Here is a 7,012-nt window from a genome sequence, read left to right as displayed (position 1 = left end):
CTCTAGACCCACCCACGGGCCTTTTAGCTCCGCCCCCAAGTCGTGTGGGAGCCAAAGTTCTATTCCCGCCCCCGAGCCATTAGCACCGCCCCCTGAACCGCCGAAGGACTCTAACACTTGGCCCAGAGCCCTGGACCGGACCTTCTAATTGGATTAGCTCCACCCCCTGAATTTAAGCCCCTCCCTCCAAGTCTATTGGCCCCTCTCTAACCTTCCTTCCACAGTCTCCCGGGCGTCCGGGCCCTAGGCCCACCCCTAGAGCCCTGGCCTCCTACAACAAGATTATCCAGTCCGGGTTTTGACAGAGGCCCAGTTGTGAAGCCTGGACCAGAGCGCCGTGTCAGTCGGAGCTGGCTCGGAAGTTGGGGGGAAGTAAGAGGAGGGGGGAACCTGACAATGGATTTAAAGAATATTAGACCCCCTTCCCCAAGTCTCCGCTGAGGAGTCAACACCTAGAGATGACCTAGACCATGTTCCACAGACAGGGGAAGTGAGGCCAAGCACAGATTTGCCTCTGGACACACAGCCAGACGGTGAGAGCTTTAGAACCAGACTGACCTGGGCTGAATCCTGACTCCACCCACTTTCTGATTGTGTGACCCTAAGCCCCTGGAAGGTGGGGGCTCCTGATCGTGCCTACCTCTTTCAGTCATTCAAAAATGTTTACTGAGAACCTACTATGCGCCAACCTCTGCTGGAGTTTCAGGGGTGACCAAGTCAGCCTCAGATTTGCTCTCTTGGATCTCAGTGTTTCATGGAGAAGGTAAATCACTGTATGCCAAAGAAATAATAGCTAACATTTACCTAGCACTTAACTGTGTGCCAGGTACTCAGTTATCCTCACCACATGTCCTATTTTCATCATGATTTTACAGATCAAGAAACAGAAACAGAGCGGGTAATATCATTTATTGTCCTGGTAGATACTACAAAAATGATAAGGATGGAAGGGTGAGACTGTGGAGTCAGGGAAGTGTTCTTTGAAAAGTAACATTTGAGTGAGATGCTAATGAGCAGAAGAAAGCAATTGTATCTACAATTGAGAGGGGAAACTTTCCAAGAAAAAGAAACAGCAAGTGCAAAGGGCCTGAGATAGATTTGAGTTTGACATACTTCTGAATTTAAGCCCCTCCCTCCAAGTCTATTGGCCCCTCTCTAACCTTCCTTCCAAAGTCTCCCGGGCATCCTGGCCCTAGGCCCACCCCTAGAGCCCTCGCCTCCTACAAGATTATGCAGTCCGCGTTTTGACAGAAGGTGGTGAGAGACTGGTGAGATGCTGGGGCTATAATTCACTGGCAGAGCATTTGCCTAGCATGGGCAAACCCCAGGTTCAACTCCCAGAACCATTAAAAAAAAAAAAAAGCATTATCTGGATGTGGTGATACACACCTGTAATCCCAGATACTCAGGAGGCTGAGGCGGGAGGATCCAAGTTTGAGGCCAACCTCAGCAACTTAAAAATACCACAAAAAATAAAATAAAAATGGATGGGGGTGTAACTCTGTAGTAGAACACCCCTGAGTTCAATACCTAGTACTTAAAAAAATAAAATGAAATGGAGTGAAAATGGAGTTGCGGAGGGAGAAGAAAGTGGAAGGACAGCACATCAAGGAAATGACAGACCCAGAACTTACGAGGCCTCGAACGAAGGCTCTGGGAAAGCATTCTACAGTTTGTCCCATATCCTCCATGCGCCCCAGTGAGACCACAGATATAAATTATGCATCAGTTCAGTTCCTGGCTCACAGTAGACCCACACAAATGACAGCAACATAGAATCATTTCTTAGTGAACACTTACGACGTGAGGCTCTCAGACCAGTCTCATTCTACGACCCAGCCAATCCTGTGGCTGATGGAAACCCAGCAGGAAAACAGCTTTCCTTGCCTCCCAGCCTTCGGCCTAGCTCACACCCGGCTCAGATGCCAGAAGTCAGTTGCCTACATACAGAACCCAGAAGACAGGCTGTGCAGGGCTAGGGCGGCTCTAGGGTGTGCCCAGAGGACCCTGGGAGCCCAGGGGAGTTCTGGTCCTGGGGCTCCCTGTGCTGGGGTGGGGAAGAGTTTGGAGGAGGAACAACAGGCAGAGGGATTTAGCCTGGTCAGTTGCGGAGAGTGGAGAGAGAGGACACACAGAGATGAATCTTACTAAGTCCTTGTCCTCAAGGGGCTCCCAGCCCCAGTGTGGGGACCAGACACTGTCAGGACCCATGTGAGCAAAGTGACCTTGGCTCAGTGGCTTGTCTTGTTCTCTGCAAAATGGGCGTCATCCAGTGCCCACTCTCCAGGGGAGAAGAGCCGGCTGAGCGAGATCATGCTTGTTAAGTGTTTTGCACCGTGGTTTTGGGTACAGTTAATGGAGCTGGTTTTATCACAAGTGGTTTTCGCAGGGAGATGTCAAGGGCCCCGGGAGACAGGAGTAGGAGGGGTGGCCCTGCTGGGGGGTGGCTGTGCTGGAGGGTGGAGGGGGTAGGCAGGGCTCACAGCCTCTTCTCCCTGCCTCTAGGTTTTCTTCTCTATGCCGTTTTTCTTTCTCATCGCTGTCTCTGTATGGTTTTATATCTCTGTCTGGAAACTGGGTTTTGAGGTTGGATGAGCAGGGCACTCCTTTCATCATTTATTTATGAGCTGTGTTGCCTTGGGCAAGTTACTTCCCCTCTCTGAGCCCCAGCCTCCTCATCTGGAAAATCAGAATAATATAATAGCTCTATCCTATTATGAGGACTGAGACATATGCAAAATGCTCAATATATGATACCCATTATACTATTATCATCATCATCATCACCATCATCATCATCATTACTGATGCCTGGCTGTCTTTCTCAGGCTCACCTTTTCCTCTGTGTTTCTGACTCTTTCTCCCTCTCCTTCTGTCAGTCTGTCTCCCTATTTGGGTCTAGGCTTGGAACACTTGCTCCATGAAGCCATGGCACAGGTTGTCCCAGTCTCCAGCATGGCCAAGCTCAGAGCCTGGTACGTAAGTTTTGAGGAAAGTGAATTCAACCTGCTCTTTGCTGAACTTGCGTTGGGCGATGTTGGGAACAGAGCAATGACCTTCGCAGCCCCACCCCAGTCCTACCATGACCCTACCTTCATAGGGTTCATGCTCTAATATGGAAAAGAACTGTTTGTTGAATGACTAGTAAACTAACTTGAGGATGGGTTTGGAAGACAGGACAAAGTTCAGGCAGAGAAAGCTGTTGGAACAAAGGTTGAGGGGCACGAGGCAGAGTCGGAAGAGTTAGGAAAGCCTGGAGACCACGCTGGAGAGCTTGGCAAAGATGAAGTTTCTCCTGAGGGCCCTGGGGAGCCATGGCAGGTTCCTAGCAGGGGAGGAGCAGGATCAGCTTTTTGCTTTAGCATGATCCCTCTGGCTGCCTGGCTGCCCTTCTGGGGGTGGTGGTGGCAGATGGGACCAGGTTCAAGAACCCTGAAGGAAAATGAAGGAAATTCTTAGGTCAGCCTGTTTTCTCTGGTACTTGGCAAGAGGATTCAGGGATTGTCCACAGCTGCCACCAGGGAGCAGGCAGGGACCCCCACAGTGGCTCCTTCCAGGGGGATGTTTGCTTGGGATTTGAGGTGGGGAGAAGGCTGGAGCAGTCTATAAAGTCCCCGCTGAGAGCCCCTCTGCTCTCCTGCTCCCAGCCTGGCCTTTGGGCCCCCAGCCCCCACCCCTCCCAGCATGAGAGTATGTCAACAGAGTTCTGCTGCTTCTGACCAGGACAGTGTTTGCCCTCGGGATCTGGGGAGGTTGCTATGGCGACATGCACCCCCTCCAGGCCCCCAGAGACTAAGGGGAGCCAGGTCTGCCTCTCCTGGATTGTGTCTTTGGAGAGTGACTCCATTCCCGCTGCACTGTGCTCCAGGCCTCTCTCTGTGTCTGCCATCTCTTTATCTCCATCTTTGTCCTGCTCTTCTCTCTGGGTATCCAGAGCTGTGCTTCCCAGGCTCATCTCTCTGAGTCTCTTTCTGTGTCCTTGGCCCTTTGTCTGGGGGCCATCCTCATGTCCATGTTTCCCTCTCTCGGGACTGTCTCTGGCTTCCGCGTCTCTTTACCTCTGTCTTTGGATCCCCATAGTCTTTGTGTTTGTCTTTCCATTTCTCTGTCTCTGATATGTTTTTTTTTATCTCTGGGTTCCTGTCCTCTGGGTCCTGTGTCCCCATGTCACAGTCTCTCCGATGCTGCCTCTAGGCCTTCTCTCTGGGTCTTGCCTCTCTGGCCCCCACGTTGGTGGCGGCTCCCTCTGTATCTCTGTTCCTGTGTGTCTTCATGCTCTGTCTCTCAGGCCTCATGTCTCCTGCTTTGCATCTCAGGGAGCCATCTCTGCCTCCCATTTCTGGCCTCTGTCCCCATGGGGCGCCCCATCTCCCCATATCTCTCTGCCTCATTTCTCCTGCACCATCTGCCACCCCCCCAGGCCCCCGCCTGCTCCCTGCAGGCTCTGCTTGGCCAGGCAGCCCCATGGGGGGAGGCACAGGCCTTCCAGCTTCCCCCCCAGGATGGGATGCTGGCCAGGGGCAAGGGACCCTGCCTGGTCAGTGCTGAGGGCGGAGAGCACGAGACAAGAGCCAGGAAACCCAGGACCAGGGACAGAGAGAAAAACAGCTGGGACAGACACCTAGAGAGATGGAAAGGGAGGGAGAGGAAGAAGAGAGGTCAAGGGCAGTGACCCCGAGGAACAGAGAGGCAGACAGGTAGTCAGAGAAGCGCAGAGAGGCAGAGACTGGAGGGAAGGAAGAGGGAAAGAGCTGAGGGTGGGGTTAGAGCAAAGGAAAAGGGATTTGGACCAAAGAAAGAAGGTGCTGGGCGCAGTGATACATGCTTGGGGAGGCCGAGGCAGGAGGATCCCGAGTTCAAAGCCAGCCTCAGCAACTCAGGGAGACCCTGTCTCTAAATAAAATATAAAAAGGGGCTGGGGATGTGGCTCAGTGGTTAAGCGCCCCTGGGTTCAATTCTTGATGAGAGAGAGAGAGAGAGAGAGAGAGAGAGGGAGGCAGGTGCAGGGGAGAAAGAGAGGGGGGGGCAGAGGAGGAGGAGAAAGGCCTCCACTGGGGAGAGAGCAGGCTAAATGTGGAGACAGCATTAGCGAAGGACCATGGAGACTCAACAGGAGAGTGTTGACGGGTGTGGGCTTCTGGGTCCCTGGGACCAGTGGTCTGTGGCATGTGCCTGCCTGGGAGGACCTAGGTGGCCTGGAAGGCGCTTGGCTTCTCTTTTGCTTGAAGTTTCCAGAACCCCTGGGCATGGGAGCTGGACAGGGACCGTGTGGCCACCTGTGGTCCTGCTGCCCTCCTCTCAGACCCCGGGAGACCGGAGAGGACCCAGAATAGCTGGACCTCGATGCCTGACCCTCCCTGCCCGCCCTGTTCTCCTCGAGGGGTGAAGAGTGCCCCTCATGTCTCCCCCAGGGCCCGTCCTCCAGGCCCCTCTCCATGCGGCTATTGCCATCTGTCAGTCTCCCTGTCTCAGTCCGGGTCTGTATTTCTGTCTCTGTCAGGGTCTTGGGCCCTGCTTTCTCTCCTGTTTCTGCCTCCCTCTCTCTCCCTCTCCCTCCCTCTCCCTCCCTCTCCCTCCCTCTCCCTCCCTCTCTCTCTTCCAGTCTTTTTCTCGCCTTCTCCATCTTTCTCGGTCTTGGTTCCTTTCCTGGGTCTCACCACCTCGGTTCCTCTCCACGTCTCCCTCCCCCGTCCCTCCTCCCCCTCCCTCCTTCCTCAGTGAGTGACCCTGAGGCCCTCTTGGGGGCAAGGAGACTCCTTCCCAGCCCCAGCTTCTCCTCGAGGTGCTGGGCAATCTCAGACCCCTCTCCTCTCCACTCTAGGGACTGACTTTCCCAGGACCCTGAGGGCGCCAGGAATGTGGGGCAGAGAGCAGGGAGGGCCGCCAGAGGCCCCAAGGCGAGGACCCCCGTCCCCCCACTCAGCTCCTTTCAGCTTCTGGTGCAGATTCCCACTACCCCTGATGCCCTGCCCCTCCTGGGCCTCAGTTTCTCTTCTGCAAAATGGGCAGACTCACCTCTGTCCCAGTTATCTTCTAGGTCCCCGGGGAGTGTGTGCTCAGGAATGTTCACAGCATGATTAATGTGCCTGAACCGAGTGTGGATCGAGGGGGACGGGGACGCTGAGAGTCGGGACAAGACCGGAAGCAGAGGTTGTAAGAATGTGTGTGACAGTGGTTACTGTCACCAAGAGACAGTGTGAGGCAGTGGGTTAGTATCTGATTGTGAGGTCACAGTATGTGGCACTGTGTGACGGTGTGACTGGGTGGGGGGACCACATGCGTGACTCATGTAGGAATGCCTGTGACTTGTGAGTAGGGCAGGACTCTCAGGAAGAGTTGTGTCTGGATGACTGTGTATGTCATTGGGTGTGGTTGTCAGTGAGGTGACATATGACGGTGTGACCCTCAGAGCTTGAGTGTGTCTCAGTGACATTGGGCATGTGTGCATTGGGGTGTGGCTGTGAACTCTGGGAAACCATGTGAAGAGTGTGAGACTTTGTGGGTGAGGCTGCCTAACACCGTGTGTGACTTTGGCTCGTGTCACAGGTGGATTGTATGGCCACGGGAAGCACGTACTGGGGCGTGTTCATGCCACTGACACCGCTCCTGGAGCTCCCGCTGTGGGCATGCTGTGATGGGGTGGTCACCGAGGTGCCTGGACCTGTCCTCCTGGGACACACAGGCCAGCCGGGGAGATGGACAGTATTTGTGCCATGACCCAGTGAATGTGTGAATGTCTCATTGACAGTGTTGTTAGGATTGTGGGAAACTGTGATTGTGTCACTGTGTGTGTGTAGCAGTCCACAGCCCGGGCACCTGGGCAAGTGCCACTCTGGATGACTGTCAACCTGTGGGTGAGAGGCTGTGGCTCTCTGGGTGTGGCTGGGGCTGTACAGCTGTGAATGAATGTGAGAGTCTGAGTGACAGCGTGCGAGGTTCTGTGACTGTCTCTCCTTTGGCTCAGCATATAGGACTGTGTGTGACAGTGTGTGTGACTGAGGCTCTGTCAGTG

This window comes from Marmota monax, unplaced genomic scaffold (assembly GCF_021218885.2).
Source record: "Marmota monax isolate L192 unplaced genomic scaffold, Marmota_monax_Labrador192_F-V1.1 WCK01_AAM20220418_F8-fsc00149, whole genome shotgun sequence".
Taxonomy (NCBI): domain Eukaryota; kingdom Metazoa; phylum Chordata; class Mammalia; order Rodentia; family Sciuridae; genus Marmota; species Marmota monax.
Note: the sequence above shows the minus strand (reverse complement) of the source record.